We start from the raw sequence: 18129 nt of genomic DNA, 5'->3' as shown, positions 1-18129 counted from the left end.
TCTTCAGCAAGCCTGGCTGTCTCGGAAATAGGTGTACACTCAGATGGATCCGGCGTGTACGGGAGTATCGTGTCCATGGTGTGCGACGGGTGCCTTCCGTACAGCAAGTAGAAAGGTGAAAAACCAGTCGTGCTCGCAGGGGCGGTGTTGTAGGCGTAGGTGACGAAGGGCAGTATATTATTCCAATTAGTGTGGTTGGCAGCGACGTACATAGAAAGCATGTCGCCGAGGGTGCGGTTAAAGCGTTCGGTGAGACCATTCGTCTGTGGGTGGTAAGCAGTAGTTTTGCGGTGGACAGAATGGCACTCCGTCAGAATGGCTTCGACGACTTCCGACAAGAAGACACGGCCTCGATCGCTGAGAAGCTCTTGGGGTGGTCCGTGGCGCAGTATAAATCGATGCAGCAGGAAGGACGCGAAATCGCGCGCAGCAGCCGCAGGGAGAGCGGCGGTTTCGGCGTATCGCGGTAAATGGTCAACGGCAACGATGGTCCAGCGGTTACCAGCGGACGTCAGAGGAAGTGGTCCATACAAATCGATACCTACGCGCCCAAAGGGACGGTCAGGGCAAGGTAACGGTTGTAGACTGGCGTGCGACATGTGGGCTGACGGTTTACGGCGTTGGCAAGTGAGGCAAGAGCGAATGAACTGCTGCACTTAGCGGTACATCCCGCGCCAGAAGTAGCGTTGTCGAATGCGATGGTAGGTTTTGACTACCCTAGAGTGCGCGAATTGCGGATCAGAATGGAAGGATTCACATATCTCTGACCGCAAACTGCGTGGTATCACGAGTAACCACTGCCGGCCGTCGGCGTCGTAATTGCGTCGGTGTAGGAGGCCGTCACGAATGGCGAAATGGCCAGCTTGACGACGCAATGCACGCGTGGATGGCGTTGCGGATGGATCAGAGAGCATGTCGATGAGCGGGCCGATCCAATTATCCTTTCGCTGTTCGGTAGCGATGATGTCAACATCAATGGCAGAAACAGCAGCCGAGGATACTGAGCAGAGCACATCACCATCAGGCAGAGGGGAGCGCGAGAGGGCGTCGGCGTCAGCATGCTGGCGTCCGTTGCGGTACAGCACGCGGATATCGTAGTCTTGTAAGCGAAGAGCCCAACGGGCGAGACGGCCTGAGGGATCCTTCAATGATGAAAGCCAGCATAGTGCATGATGGTCGGTGACGACATCGAATGGGCGACCATACAAATAAGGTCGAAACTTTGTAAGAGCCCAGACGATCGCCAGGCACTCTTTCTCCGTGACAGTGTAGTTTTTCTCGGCTCTCGTGAGCGTACGGCTTGCATATGCTACGACATATTCAGGGAATCCGGGTTTTCGCTGCGCCAGGACAGCACCGAGGCCTACTCCGCTGGCGTCCGTGTGCAACTCCGTTGGGGCTGTAGGGTCATAGTGGCGTAGAATGGGAGGCGACGTCAACAAATGGCGGAGCTTCGCGAACGCGTCGTCGCACTCGGATGACCATGAATTGAAGGGCCCGTTGCTTTCAAGGAGCTTCGTCAGCGGTGATATGATCGTGGCGAAATTTCGTATGAAGCGTCGGAAGTATGAGCACAGGCCCACGAAACTACGCAGTTCTTTGACAGATGCAGGTTTGGGGAATTCGGCCACGGCCTGAAGCTTGGCAGGATCAGGAAGAATGCCGTCTTTGGACACGACGTACCCCAGTATGGTGAGTTGCCGTGCTGCAAAGCGGCACTTTTTCAGATTTAGTTGTAAGCCGGCATTGCTCACACGTGCGAAAACTTCTTTCAGACGTTGGAGATGCGTGGAGAAATCCGGAGCAAAGACAATGACATCGTCGAGGTAACACAAGCACGTGTACCAGTTCAAGTTGCGCAGAACGGTGTCCGTCATGCGCTCAAAGGTCGCAGGTGCATTACATAGACCAAACGGCATGACGTTAAACTCGTACAAGCCGTCTGGCGTGACGAAGGTGGTCTTTGGTCGAGCGTCGTCAGCCATGGGTACTTGCCAGTACCCCGAGCGCAGATCGAGAGAAGAAAAAAACATCGGCTCCATGAAGGCTGTCAATCGCGTCATCGATGCGTGGCAGTGGATAAACATCCTTGCGAGTGATCTTATTGAGCCGTCTGTAGTCCACACAGATCCGCACAGAACCGTATTTCTTCGCAACAAGAACAACAGGAGACGCCCATGGACTGTCGGAGGGCCGAATAACGCCACGTCGGAGCATATCGTCAACCTGATCATTAATTACTCGACGTTCAGCAGGCGACACGCGATATGGACGTTGCCGTAAAGGTGGATGGGCACCAGTGTCGATGCGATGCGTAACAACGGACGTGCGACCGAGAGAACTTCGCCCGACATCGAAAGAAGAACGATATTCTTGTAACAGGTCCAGAAGTTGGGAACGCTGTACGGCCGTAAGGTTGTCAGCGATGGAGGGGCCAAATACATCAGCAGACGACGAATCAGAAGTGGAAACAGCATTGATGGTACACGACCTGGGAGCGCGCGTGTCATCGGGTACGTCCAGGACTTGTGCGTCGTCGACTGGTTCCACTCTGCCGAGACATTCCCCTCGAAGCAAGGTAACAGCGTACGGGAACGGGTTGGTTACAAAAATAGCAGTGTTGCCCTGGTTGACCTGCACGGTCGCGAAAGGTACTAGCAACCCTTTCCTGCTGCAAGCGCGGTCAGATGGCGAAACATGTCCAATGGTGTCGGAGAGACCAGCGCAGTAGACAGACACAGCCGTCGTCGAGCTTGGAGGCACTGTTGTATCGTCTTTCGTTAGAATCTTGCTCAGTGTCGGGGGACTGTCTTCTGGCGTCAAATGCGAAAAGGGTGAGAGCTCAATTTCGGCGGCGGCACAATGGATGACGGCGTCATGGCGGGAGAGAAAGCCCCATCCCAGGATGACGTCATGAGAGCATGCCTGAATGATGATGAACTGGGTGACATACAGAACGTCCTGGATGACAACGCGAGCTGTGCACCCTGCTGTAGGATGAATCCGGTGCAAACTTGCAGTACGGAGGGATAACCCAGAAAGTGGCGTCGTCACTTTTCGAAGTAAGCGGCAGAGTTTTTCGTCCATAACTGATACGGCAGCTCCAGTGTCAATAAGAGCCGATGCACAAACACCGTCCACAAGCACGTCAATGACATTCGAGGGGCTGCTCTGAGGGCTTTCACATTGCGATAGCGTCGCAGTCCTTGCCTCAGGGACTGCGACGACTAGTTTTCCCGCTCATGAGCTGCCGCACTTGGCCGCATGGGAGACAGGGAACGGCGTCGTGGAGACGGTGATCTTCGAGATGGACCTGGGCGAGATCGAGGTGGCATAGACGGCGGTTCTTCGCGATAAGGACGGCTGAGTTGGCCAGCAACAGGTGAAGAAATTGGAGCCGGCTGTACGCGATGGCAATAACGGGCCACGTGACCGGCGTAACCGCAGGCAAAGCAGATGGGCCGGTTGTCGGGTGTGCGCCATCTGTTCACCGGGGTAGGTCTCACCCATGTCGCAAGGGCTGATGGACGGAACGGTGGCTGCATGGTGTACTGAAGCTGAGGCTGAGGGGTTACGTCAACATACGTAGCGGGCATACCCGCTGCAACGGACGGAGGTCGTGCAGCAGCTTCAGCGTAGGTCAGAGGGGCGGGTGCTTGAACGACTTGGGGTGGCCTGGCGACCACTTGCGCGTAACTCAGGGACGCAGGAGCCGGAGGCTGTTGGGGGTGGTAAGCAGGCATTACCTCCGCTATTTCCTGTTCAATCGCTCGGCGGATGGGAGGGAGAAGGGTAGTAGCCGATTGTTGAACAGCAGGTTGGTGGGAAAAGGGCAGGAGGGAGAACTAACGCGCGATTTCCTCACGGATAAAGGACTTCAGTTCTGCCATCAACGCCACTTGGTCACAACTGGCCTCCAAGCCAGCAAGCGTTGCAGCTCGTGGTGGGGAACGTCGGGTCATCGAACGCTGCCGGCGGAGCTTCTCGTAGCTCTGGCACAGTGTGATGACCTCAGCCACCGTGCCGGGGTTTTTGGCGAGCAGCATCGTGAATGCATCATCGTCGATGCCTTTCATGATGTTTCGGATCTTGTCAGACTCGGACATGGTGTGATTGAATTTGTTACATAGGTCCAGGACATCTTCAATATAGCTGGTGAATGACTCACCAGCCTCCTGAGCACGTTCACGCAAGCGCTGCTCGGCTTGCAGCTTGCGAACAGCAGGGCGGCCGAAGACGTTGACGATTGCGGTCTTGAAATCGGACCAGGTGGCAAAATCGGACGCGTGGTTGTTGTACCACAAACTGGCGACACCGGCAAGGTAAAACACCAAGTTGGTCAGCTTGCCGTCCTCGTCCCATTTGTTGGGAACGCTCACGCGGTCGTAAATGGCGAGCCAGTCCTCCACGTCAGTGCCATCAGCGCCAGTGAAGATGGGTGGATCGCGGATTCTGGGGACACCGGGACAAGGGGGTGGCATTGGAGGAGGCGTTTGCTGGGAAGCGTCTTGGTACATAGTAGATGACAGGGTACGTGATCGTAGCTCCAAAGGCATAGACAGGGATCGCAGCTCTCTCCACCAAATTGTTAGGGCGTTTATTAGCCGGCAACGAGCGAGAATATATAATGGCGACAGTCACAGCCAAGCACAGGCTCTCAGCGCGAGTGGGGCTACCCTTGTTGGGTAGCCCCACTAGAAGGTACTCAAGAGTTCGACCCATTTCATAGTTCGGAGGCTTCGCTACAATATATATATATATATATATATATATATATATATATATATATATATATATATATATATATATATATATATATATATATATATATATATATAAGTATGTATGTATATATATATAAAATAATGAGATCTAACAAACAGTAATCCCGAGGAATGTACAGGAAAAGTTATTAGAACCAATAGAATGTAAATAAGAAGAAAGAAAAGTGGGTGAAGGCCGCTGTGCCAGCTCAGTGGTTAGAGCATCGAACACGTTATTGGAAGGTCGTAGGGTCGATTACTGCTCACGGCTGGTTATTTTTTCTCCCACTTTTCTTTCTTCTTATTTACAATCCATTGGTTCTAATAACTTCCCTTGTACATTCCTTGACATTACTGTCTGTTAGATCTCATTATTATTGTGTCAAAACACGGAAAAACGAGCCCTTAGGTATACACTTCTTTCCCTTATTCATTAACGAGGGTCTCGTACTGGCAGACTTGGTGTCATTATGTTGTATACGAGGAACTAATAATCAGCTGCCCGCTCGTAATAAGTTCACGTGCTACGTGACGCCAAACCTGCGCATAAAAGTGTGTTTTACACTCGTCGCTTGGCTTATAGATGGCGCTGACTGACACTCCTACTTCTGAATTCACATATAAACCCAAAAGAGTGGATGGAGGAAAGGCTGCTGTCATAGCTCAGATTCTACTTCCGGCTTTCGAGCGATACAGTCGCGGAATGTTCGGCTCCGACGGAGTGGTTTCAGCGGCCCGAACGGGCCGCAGTAACAGTGTTTTTGCGCCTAGCGCCGACGATTATCAGGTGATTCTGCCCAATCTGCCTTGCGGACGTACCGCTGCGAATACCGTTTTCATGCATGGTGATCCCAGAGTCCGGTCTTACCGCGTGGAAGATTACCGAGACACTTTGGCCAAGCTTGGTGCGCTCGAAACGTTTTGGCGTTGGGGGCGTATCAAATGAACCACGTATGGGCTGTGACACTAACGAGTGCTGAGGCTGCTCGGAAGTTGCTCTCCGCCGTCGTTGCGCCCCAGGCCCACGGCGTTCGAGGTTGAACAGGAACAGTTGCCAACAATAAAATAAGTCTTCTAATAGCACAACACTCTAAGAGAGCGAAGAAACTGCGAAAAAAATTTGTTCAAGCCTGCCAGGATTCGAACCTGGAATCTTCTGATCCGTAGTCAGACGCGTTATCTGTTGTGCCACAGGTCGGCGTTTTTTTTACTACCTGTCTTCAGTACATAACGTACAACACAAACAGCACTGATGGTAAAACCACACCATGAACCACGTACATACGATGACATTGCTCTCAGCCAGCGTGATGCTGGTATCGTCGGATTAAAATTCTGGTAACGTGACCAGTGGTTCTACTCTTGAGAGCCAGTCGGGTGGTTCCGGTACCACTCTGTGAATCTCAACAAACCAGTGGACGCTCTTTCTGAAGTAGGCTTGAGCAGGGCGTGCATCTTTATCAAAATGATAGCCTGCCATTCTTTAACGCCACAACGAGTGGAGGCCCATGAGCATAATTGCGTCGAATGGCAGCCCATCTTCATCCTGTACACTCAAGAACCAAATCCCGTGTGGGTTCAGCGGGAATTCTTTCTTAAGAGCTCTTTGCAACACATCCCAAAAATAAACTCCTTCCCAGCAATGTAAAAACACATGGTCTATGGTTTCTGGGAGCTTACAAATTAGGCAATGCGTGCCCCAGGGCAAATAGCATCCTTTTCCTTCCAAACATTTTTTCACAGGCAATGTACCAGTATGCAACTTAAAGAAAAAAGTTTTTGCTCCAGGCTGTACATACATTTTCTTCCCTCTCTTCAAAACGTTTGTGCCTGGGCCTTTGCCGTACAATGACCTGTACAACGGCACAGGAAAGACAATGTCGCACAAAGCGAAATACAGTTATTTTCGTTTAACAATCGCAAGGTATTCTCTTGAAAACCGTACACTTAAAAATCTCATACTAGACACTATTTCTTTGTAATAGCCCCCTATCCCTCCTACACTCTCTTCTGTGGTTACAACATATTCCGGCAGATGTCTACCTAGTCGCAGTTGACATAGGGTGCGAAGGAAGAAATCGGTAACGTCTCGAAAAAACAAAAACCGATTAACTAGCTGCCATAGAAATAGGTGACCTAACCCCAGTCCTCCGTCTTTCACTCTTCGGAACAAGTTAGTACGGCTGCAACAATCCCATCCTGAAGCCCACACAAAGACGGCAAATATTCTGTGGAACTCTTGCACATTCGTCCTTGAAGAGTGTAGTACCTGCATGACGTACCACAGCTTGCTTATAAAAAATAGGTTGCAAACGGTGGCTCTGGCAAAAATCGACAACGCGCCTCCTTTCCACTTCTCCCCTTTCTCCTGTGTGTCCTTAATTTGGCCTTTCCAAAACTGGTCGCTGTCACGATATGCGCCAAGCGGGACGCCTAAGTACTTGCCTGGGATTGTTGCCCAGGGCACGTTAGCGAAGTGGTCTGGCTTCGTTGGCCATGATCCATTCCAGAGCCCCAAACATTTTGACCAGTTAACACCGCTCCCAGTAGCTTGACTGAAAGCACGCACAATACCAACAGCTCGTTTAATACTGTCTTGATCCCTTGAGAAAATAGTGACATCATCTGCATACGCCAGCAGCTTGACTTCAGCTGCCTGCAACTCAAAACCGTGTATTTCTTTGTCATTGATTATTTTCAAGCACAGTGTTTCTACATATATACAAAATAACAAAGGGCTGAGGGGGCAACCCTGACGAACCGAACGCTGCACGTTAATGGGGGCCGCCTGATTCTTATTCACAGTCAACCTCATCGTGCAGTCCCTGCACGCCAGGACCACTCCCTCTCAAATAACAGAACCGACGTGATGCCGCACGTTTGGAGCGGCCCCACGATGTCCTTTATCACTGCCTGTAATCTACGAGCTAATACCTTCATGTAGATTTTATAGTCAACGTTTGTTAGGACTATAGGACGATACGCTGAGACAGCTTTCAGTTTACGTGAATCCTCTATTTTCGGTATCAGAACCGTATGGGACGTCCTGTATGATGGCTGCAAGGAACTTAATTTGTAGGCTTCGATAAATATTCCTGTCAAAATAGGGCTAATTTTGTGCTTAAACTCTTTATAAAAGGCAGCTGTGAAACCTCCGGACCGGGTGAATTTCCTGGGTTTAACTTGTCTATGGCAGCTTCTACTTCGGTCACAGTTATTGCACGCTCCAAGCTTTCTTTTCTTTCGTCATCCAGGCGGGGTAACAATGGCAGAAATTCGGTCTGGAAGCTCACTGAATTCGCGTCGTGCAACGCGAACAACTCGCGATAATGGTCCGTGAAAGCTCTTGTGATGCCTTCGGTATCAGTTAATACGGTGCCGCCCCGGTCTATCTCGCGTACGCAGTTTCTTTCCGCGCGGGCTTTTTCCAAGCCTAGAGCGCGTTTCGACGGCATTTCGCCTGCTGCAGTGTCCTCCGCCCTTGCCCTAACCAGCGCGCCCCGATAACGCTCTTCATCCAGCTGCTCTAACTTTCTTTTTACTTTTCTGATGCCTTCGCTCCACTTTCCCGGGGCTCGGCACTCATGCATGAGTAACTTGTCGAGTAACACCCTCAACTCAGTCTCCTTTTTTGCCTCGTACCGAATGCTCGTGGCCCTATTTATTGCTTTAAGTTTAAGCTTTTCTTTGCAAAGTTCCCACTGTTGCCAAAGGTGCATCTTTTCGCTGGGACTGATTTTACTAATTTCTTCTTTCGCTTGCGGATTATAAATGTCGTCATGCAGTAGGTTATCATTTGATTTCCACAGTGCCCATGAGAATGGCTTATTTCGCTTCGTAATACCGATAAAGCAGAGGGCTAAGCAGTGATCGGAAAAAGACACAGGGATGACGTCATAACTAGTGCATTCTGGTAGGATGTCGACGGAAACGTAAATTCTGTCAAGTCTTGCGTGGCTAGGGCCTTCAAAACGCGTGTACTTGACCGCCCTTGTGCCTGTAATACACCTCCGCTACATCCTCGACGTCCCATTTTGCGATAATACTAGTCAAGATGTCGGTACTCTTATCTCGGTAACCCCGAGTGCTTGTTTTGTCGTGTGCGCTCAGGACGCAATTAAAATCGCCCAGCATTAGTAATTTCTTTCCCACAAAGAGGTGTTGCTCAAGGCCGAGAAAAAACTGTGCCCTTTCTTCAACCCTGTTGGGCGCGTACACGCACACGACCCACCACTCGGTGTTATTCAGAGCAAAGTCAAGAACAGCACATCGACCCGCTTCACAGGAAAAATGGGCGTTCACTTCAAGCCCAGGAAACTTTTTAACAAAAAGTACGCAGCCAGCTGATGTGTCCACCGCGTGGCTAACTACAACAAAATACCTTGACGCAAACAGTTGCACCATGCTGCCCGTCTCTGCATCGCCATCAACTTTCGTTTCTTGTACCGCTAACACGTAAATGTCGCGCTCCGTTACGAGACGGTAAAGCTGGCTTTGTTTTCGTTTGCCTGCCAGTCCTCTGACGTTAAGAGTGGCGACATTCAACACTAAAGCAGGCGCCATTTTGAAGATAAAGGAAACCGGCAGCATTGTGCTCACCCTTCGCGTCTAGCCATAGGCTAGACCATACCATCGCCGGCGGTGCCGTCCGGCGAAGCTGTTGACTGCCCGACTGGCTCGACGTTGCCGCCGCGCTTTTCAGCCGGAATGTTGGGACGTGGTCGAATAGACGGCCGCCGTCCTTGCGAAGTCTTTGCTGGTGGTTCCTCGAGCCCAGGCATGGCCGTTTCAGCAGTGTCATTGCTGGCTGGGGGGTGGGGGCGTTTGGGAGCCGCGGCGACGTTGGTCGGTGTTTGAACGCCACTCTTCCCCAAGGGTAGCTCGTTGGCATCTTTGCGCTCGTCGACTTTGGGTGTTGGTGAGTTTTCGGGTGCTTTCACCGTCACAACGGATGACATGGATGTGTCGCCCGCCGCTTCTGGGAGGTTTGGTGTGTCACCCTTGCTGGTGTCGACTCTCAAAGCCGCAGGCAGAGCCTGTGCCACCGGCTGGTTGACAGACCCTGCCGAGTCGCCTTGCGCTTCTTGGTCCACCGGGGTGTTCCTTTTCGGCGCTTCACTGCAGAAAGGCGCCAACGAGTCTCGAGGTCTGGCCTGCTTTGTGGCCTCGTCCGTGCCCCGAGCCACCTCCTCTGCCTCAACGACATCCATCATTTCCTCCCGGTCGTCCGCCTTCGTCTGTCCTGTCGCCGACGCATAGGTGCGTACGCAGTCCACGTCCGCATGCCCATAACGGCGGCACTTGGAGCACCGGGGCACCTTGCAGTCTCGGCGGACGTGTCCCGTGCCATGACATCGTAAGCAGTGCATGGCTCGTCCGGGCACCACAACGAGGGCCAACTCACCTGCAACTCGGACTTGGTGGGGACGGTCGTCCACTTTGTATCCGGGCTTCAACTTCAGCAGGACGGTTCTTGTGGTTGAGCCCTTCTCCTTCATACCTTGGACCCGCCAACGCTCTCGAGTCACCTCGGTGACGTTGCCAAAGGCCGCAAAAGCCGTGCGAATATCTTCGTCCAGGACGCCGTGAAGAATCCAGTGGAGGCGAAGCTTCACTTGCTGGTCTTCTGGATCCAAGATGATACACCGGCGGCCTTTCACTTTCAGTTCCTTAAGCGCAGCCAGTTTCTTGGTGGCTTCACTGGTGTTCAAGGTCACCGCCCACACGTGGTTAATTTGGTATGCGCCTATCGCCACGACGTCAGGAAGCACACCAACTGATGCGAGGGCGTCCCGGAAATCCTCGGCTCTGTAGGGCCTTTCACGCACGTCGCCGTGCAAAACAACGTGTTCAGTACAACACGGCCGGTGGGCAATGTAGGCAGCACGATCTCGTAGTCCTTATCATCTGCACCATCATTCCTGTTTCCGCGGCTGGCGCGGGCCGCTATCGTCGCTCCGTTGGAGCTCATGATTCTGCGTCCGTTCGCTTGCGCTGCCGGAAGAAGAATGTCGCGCCACAGGGCGATGGTGTTCGAGCTTGAAAAGAAGCAGTTGCCAACAATAAAATAAGTCTTCTAATAGCACAACACTCTAAGAGAGCGAAGAAAACTGCGAACAAAATTTGTTCGAGCCTGCCAGGATTCGAACCTGGAATCTTCTGATCCGTAGTCAGACGTGTTATCCGTTGCGCCACAGGCCCACGGCGTTCGAGCTTGAACAGGGACAGTTTCTAACAATGAAATAAGTCTTGTAACAGCACAACACTCTAAGAGAGCGAAGAAACTGCGAAAAAAATTCGTTCGAGCCTGCCAGGATTCAAACAATACGCATATTAACAGATATTTACACAACACAATCCAAAACATTGTAAAAACCGTGGCTCAAAGGTTGTGGCCACGCATCTGTTAAAATGTTTTTATCGTCGATAATAATTCGACGCGCGGCAACCACTCTGGGGTGAATTCCTGCAACTTTCGTTCATCCACAAAACTTCTTATATATTCTTTGGAGTACTGGGTGGGCGCTCGTGCATCAACATCAAAGTGGATGGCTGCCATCTTGGATTTCCAAATGCTATGAAGAGCCATAAGCATTATCATATCATATGGGGTACCGTCGTCACTTTGTATTTGCAAATAGCGGATGCTATGTGCATCAAGGGGGAAATCTTTCTTGATCGTGCGCTGAAGCACATCCCAAAGAAATACAGCATCCAAGCAGTCAACGAATACATGCTCAATTACCTCCTCCTTTCTGCATACTTTGCAATGCGTGCCCCAATGAACGTAAAACCCCTTTGCAGCCATCCAGAGTTTGACGATCAGCGTACCGGTATGTAATTTGAAAAAGAAATTCTGAGCACCTGGCGGTATTTTCATCGCCTTGAGGCGCTTTAGTACGGTGTGGCCTTGGCATACATTGTAAAGGGACCGATACAAAGGCACTGGTGAAAACACATCACATAGGTCCTTGTACAACTTTTTACGTCGGACTTGACTCAAGTACCCAAGTGAAAACCGCACTGACAGAAACCTACAAGAAAGCACAACTTTGCGGAGAAAGCCATAAACGCCACCGGGTACGCTGCAGGTTGAGACAACCATGTTAGGCAAGTGTTGCCCCAGGCGAAGTTGACAGACAGTGCGAAGGAATGGGTTGCTGACGTCTCTAAGGAAACAAAATCGATTGACTACCTGTCTGAAAAGCAAATGCGACAAGCCTAGTCCTCCATTTTGCACTCGAAGAAATAAATTGGTCCGACTCGATCATTCCCAAGACGATTCCCACACGAAGACAGCGAACACACGGTGAAATTTTTGGATGTTTACCCTTGAACAATGTAAGACTTGTAAAATATACCAAAATTTACCAAATTTTACTCACTAAGAATATGTTGCAAATTGTGGCTTTAGAAAACATATACCAATTCCAGCCATTCCACTTGTTCGCTCTTTCCCGCAGGTTATCCACTTGGCTCCTCCAGTACGAATCGCTGTCTTTGTAGCATTCGAGGGGGGCACCCAAGTACTTCACCGGTTTCGTAACAAACCTCATGCTGGCAAAACTGTCTGGGGTTTCTGCCCAGTCACCGTGCCAAAAGCCAAGGCATTTCCCCCAGTTTACAGCGCTGCCACTTGCAGCACAGAAGTTAGTAGCACATTTGACAGCATCTGCTATGCTGTCAAAGTCCGCGCAAAAAATGGCAATATCGTCCGCATAAGCCAACAGCCGGACATCAACCTCATGCAGCTTAAACCCACGGACACAGTCATTCTCTATGACACTCAAACAAAAGGACTCAATGTACAAAGAAAACAATAGTGGTGAGAGAGGAGAACCCTAGCGTACCGAACGCTTGACTGGGATGCGCTTCCTTACCACCTTGTTAACGATTAGCCGCGTTGAGCAGTCTCGGTACGCCATGGCAACCCCCTCTTTGATTATTTTCCCTAAATTCACATAATCTAGGATGCACAGCAGAATTTCATGCGGCACCCTGTCGAAAGCCTTCTCAAGGTCGATTTGCAGCATAGCCACTCGCTCACCAATAGCGTCGAAAGATTCGAGGATGCTCCGTGCTGCGTGTATATTAGTGAGGATAGTTCGACCTTTAATGCTGCACGTCTGATGCGGCCCCACGAGCTCCGTAATGACTGTTTGCAACCTTTTAGCTAGGATTTTCATGAATATCTTGTAATCTCCATTAGTGAGGCAGATTGGGTAGTAAGAAGTTACTCTGCGCAGTGCAACGGGGTCTTCCGATTTTGGTATAAGAACAGTGTGAGAAGATGAAAAGGACGGGGGTAATATTTTCAGCTATAGAATGCCTCATTATAAACGTCGGCTGAGACTGGTGTTATTTCTAACTTTAAACACTTATAAAAGGCGGAAGTCAGACCATCAGGGCCAGGGGATTTCCCCAGTTGCATACTTTCAATAGCACTGCTAACTTCCTCTTCCGAAATGGGTTCCTCCAATATTTCTTTTGTAATATTGTCAAGCTTTGGCCTCAGCGTTAAAAACTCTTTTTGAAAGCGATCGACATCAACTGAGCTGGAGGAGAATAAACCATTGAAGTGCTCAAAGAAAGCACGCTCGAAAACATCTGCGACATCGCTGACTTCACCCTCGTGTTCAATTTCTGTTATCTGATTACGTCCCGCATGCCACTTTTCTGAGCCCAACGCCCTTTTTGACGGTGCTTCTGCCATTATCAGTCGCTTGGCTTTTGCCCGGACCATAGCACTGCAGTATCCTTCGATATCGAACCGTTTATTTTACATTTCAATTCGCGAATATCTTCAATAAACATGCCAGGCATACTACACTCTTCGAGGTGCAATTTTTGCAGGTTTCTGCGCATGTGCTTTTCTTCTGCTCCTTTTTCTCTGCTTATAGCGCTCGAGCGCTCCAAAGCCTTCAATTTAATGACCTGCTTGAAGTTCTCCCATTTTTCTCTTAACGTCTTTTTACTGCGAACTTTCATTTGTTCAACTTCCGTCATTACTTCCGCCATAATTTTTTCATCTCTCAGCACATTCGAATTCAATTTCCATAGTTGCCACTCGAAGGCCCTTTTCGTTTCTTTCGTGCTAGCTACTACAAAGCTAACCAAGCAGTGGTCACTAAATGAAATGGCGTTAACACGGTATGCCTTGCAAAGCGGTACCAATTCAACACTCACGTACGCCCTATCTAGTCGGGCGTGGCTGGCTGCCTGAAAGTGGGTGTACTGCATAGTCCGGCCACCACCGAGACATTCAGCCACATCTTCCAAACAATGTTCTCTTAGTGTATTGCTTAAGACAGCGGTACTTGCATCCCTGTAATGTCGTTCGCTAGTTTTGTCTTTGGCTGAAAGGACGCAGTTGAAATCGCCAATAATGATAAGGAGCCTATTACATTTGGTATACTGTTTTAGTTGTTCGAAAAATATGCGTCTTTCGTCAGTGACAGTCGGTGCGTACTAGCATATTACGCACCATTCCAAACACGAAAACAAAAGATCACAAACAATGAGCCGACCATACGGACATGACGTTAAGGTTTCTATTTTAGCGCCCAGACTCTGTCTGACGAACAACACGCAGCCGGAAGACGTCCCTACGGCATGGCTAACTATAGCAGAATACTGCGGAGAGAATTGGCGCACCATGCCCCTAGTTTCATCTTCGCCATGGACTTTAGTCTCTTGGACTACCAGGATGTCAAGGTCTAGATCACTTACTAGTCGATAAAGCTGACATTGTTTTCTCCGTGAGGCCAGGCCACGCACATTTAAAGTGGCCACACGGATAGAATTTTCTATTTGCACCATTGTAAGGCTGCGAAAAACCCAGGGGCATGGCGCTTACCTTACAACTGCAATTCCTTCCTGAACGCCTTGTCCCAGTACAGTCCTTAAGGTGGCGAAGGCGGCGTTTCCGCCGTCTTGCGCTCCGACGAAATGTTTGGCCGTGGCCGAAGGAGAGGCCGCCGAGCGGGAGTCGTTTTGGCAGGTGGTTCGTCTGGCGTGGCAGCAGCGGTGCCCTTCTCTTTTTTCCCTTCGTCACGGGGACGCTTCCCCGTCACAGTGCCACTGTCGCTTTCAATTCCAGTCATCGGTTCCGCCTCGGAGGGGGTCTCGTCTGCTAAGCCAAGAAACGTGTCGCCGGTGCTGCTTGCATCAACCTTTTCACTGCTTTCTCCTACGCCTTCGTATGGAAGCCCAGCGTCGGGCTTACCTGGTGCTTCACACACGCCCTCTTCTTGACAACATGACGACCCATCTTGCACAGCAGAGTTTGGGTTAACTCCTGCTGTTTCTTCCTAGTCTGCTTCGTCCATGAGGTGCTCCAGTGCGTAACTTTCCTGCGCTTGTCCGGTCTCACTGGCATATGTCTTCGCGCAGTCGTCGTCTTCGTGGCCGAAGAGGCGACAACGACTGCAGCGCGGTACTCCGCAGTCGCGATGAATGTAACCGGTACTCTTGCACCGTAGCCACAACGGTTCACGGCCCGGAACGAAAACAAGAGTCAACTCTCCGGCAATCTTGAGCTGGTGCAGAATGTCATCCACCTTGACGTCGGAGTGCAGCTTTAGTCCCACAGACCGCGTCGTTGAGCCCTTTTCAGTGATGCCGGGTGCTCTCCTATTCTCCCGCTTCACTTTGAATACTTTCCCATAGGGAATCAAGGCAACAAGCACGTCTTCATCGGTCACGCCGTGCAGCAACCAGTGAAGTTTCAAGCGAACGTCTCGGTTATTTGGGTCAATAAGCAAACATGGGCGATCCTTTACCTTCACATCGACGGCGGAGAGCAACTTCCGAGCAGCCTCAGCACTCGTCAGTGTCACAGCCCATACGTGGTTTATTTGATAGGCCCTCAACGCTAAAACATCGGCGAGCGCACCAAGCTTGGCCAAAGTGTCCAGGTAATCTTCGAGGCGGTAAGGCCGGGCTCTCGGATCACCATGCATGAAAACGGTATTCGCAGCGATACGTCCGGAAGGCAGATTGGGCAGGATCACCTCATAATCGTCGGCGCTATGCGCAAAAACCCTATTACCACGGCCCGCTCGGACCGCTGAAACCGCTCCGTCGGATCCGTACATTCCGCCACCGTATCGCTCGAAAGCCGGAAGTGGAATGCGGTGTTCGACCTTGAACAGGAAAAGTTGCCAACTATGAGATAGGTCTTCTTATAGTGCAACACTCAAAAAGAGCGAAAAACTACAAAAAAATGCTCGAGCCTGCCAGGATTTAAACCTGGTTTGAGTTGATCCATAGTCAGAAGCATTATCCGTTGCGCAACAGGCCCGCGGTGTTTGAGCTTGAACAGAAACAGCTGCCAACCATGAAAGAGGTCTTCTTATAGCGCAACACTCAAAGAGAGCGAAGAAACTACAAAAAAACATGCTCGAGCCTGTCAGGATTCCAACCAGGAATCTTTTGATTCGTAGTCAGACGCGTTATCCGTTCCGGCAAAGGCCCGCGGTGTTCGAACTTGAACAGGAACAGTTGCCAACTATAAGATAGGTCTTATAGCGCAACACTCAAAGAGAGCGAAGAAACTGCAAAAAGAAAATGCTCGAGCCTGCCAGGATTCGAACCAGGAATCTTCTGATCCGTAGTCAGACGCGTTATTCGTCGCGCCACAGGCCCGCGGTGCTCGAGCCTAGACAGGAACAGTTGCCAACTATAAGATAGCTGTTCTAATAGCGCAACACTCAAAAAGAGAGAAAAACTACAAACAAAAAATGCTCGAGCCTGCCAGGATTCGAACCTAAAATCTTCTGATTCGTCGTCAGACGCGGTATCCGTTGCGCCACAGGCCCACGGTGTTTGAGCTTGAACAGGAACAGTTGCCAACCATGAGATAGGTCTTCTTATTGCGCAACACTCAAAGAGAGCGAAAAAACTACAAAAAGAAAATGCTCGAGCCTGCCAGGATTCAAACCTGGAATCTTCTGATCCGTAGTCAGACGCGTTATCCGTTGCGCCCACGGTGTTCGAGCTCGAAAAGGAACAGTTGCCAACTATGAGGTAGGTCTTCTTATAGCACAACATTCAAAAAGAGCAAAAAACTATAAAAAATAAAATGCTCGAGCCTGGAATCTTCTGATCCGTAGACAGACGCCTTATCCGTTGCACCACAGGCCTGCGGTGCTCGAGCATGGACAGGAACAGTTGCCAACTATGAGATAGGTCTTCTTATAGCGCAACACTCAAAGAGAGCGAAGAAACTGCAAAAAGAAAATGATCGAGCCTTCCAGGATTCGAACCTGGAATCTTCTGATCCGTAGTCAGACGCGCGATCTGTTGCGCCACAAACCCATGGTGCTCCAGCTTGAACAGGAACAGTGGCCAACTATGAGATAGGTCTTCCTATAGCGCAACACTCAAAAAGAGCGAAAAAACTGCAAAAAAAATGCTCGAGCCTGCCAGGATTTGAACCTGGAATCTTCTTATCTGTTGTGCCACAGCCCCCGACTGGTGGAAGTTGGGCATGTGCCATTCGATCGTTGTCAACAGTTGTTTCGAGCACGCACGCACACACACACACCGACACACAGATATATATATATATATATATATATATATATATATATATATATATATATATATATATTGAAATCTAACAGACCGTAATGCCAAGGAATATACAGGGGAAGTTATTAGAACTAATGGAATGTAAATAAGAAGAAAGAAAATTGGGTGAAGGCCGCTGTGACAGCTCAGTGGTTAGAGCATCGAAAACGTTATTCGAATGTCGTAGGGTCGATTCCTGCTCACGGCTGGTTATTTTTTCTCCCACTTTTCTTTCTTCTTATTTACATTCCATTGGTTCTAATAACTTCCCCTGTACATTCCTTGGCATTACTGTCTGTTAGATCTCATTAATATTGTGTAAAAAAACGCAAAAACGAGCCCTTAGGTATACGCTTCTTCCCCTTATTCATTAACGAGGGTCTCGTACTGGCAGTCTTGGTGTCATTAGGTTGTATACGAGGGACCATTAATCAGCTGCCCGCTCCTAATAAGTTCACGTGCTACGTGACGCCAAACATGTGCATAAAAGTGTGTTTCACACTCGTCGCTTGGCTTATAGATGGCGCTGACTGACACTCCTACTTCTAAATTCACATATCAACCCAAAAAAGTAGATGGAGAGAAGGCTGCTGTGATAGCTCAGTGGTTAGAGCATCGTACGCATTACTCGAAGGTCGTAGGTTCGATTTCTGCTCACGGCTGGTTATTTTTTCACCCACTTTTCTTTGTTCTTATTCACATTCCATTGGTTCTAATAACTTCCCCTGTACATTCCTTGGCATTACTGTCTGTTAGATATCATTAATATTGTGTCAAAACACGGAAAAACGAG

At 49.9% G+C, this 18129-nt stretch overlaps 1 non-coding gene across 1 annotated transcript; it reads right to left on the bottom strand.

Moving 5' to 3' along the window:
- Positions 1–10891: 10891 nt before the first annotated feature.
- TRNAR-ACG (transfer RNA arginine (anticodon ACG)) lies at positions 10892–10964 on the bottom strand. Its single transcript has one exon. It is a non-coding gene; the product is annotated as a tRNA-Arg (tRNA).
- Between the last annotated feature and the right edge of the window lie 7165 nt (positions 10965–18129).

Source organism: Rhipicephalus microplus, chromosome X, assembly GCF_043290135.1.
Source record: "Rhipicephalus microplus isolate Deutch F79 chromosome X, USDA_Rmic, whole genome shotgun sequence".
Classification (NCBI taxonomy): Eukaryota; Metazoa; Arthropoda; class Arachnida; order Ixodida; family Ixodidae; genus Rhipicephalus; species Rhipicephalus microplus.
Note: the sequence above shows the minus strand (reverse complement) of the source record. Positions and strands in the feature narration are given on the sequence as shown.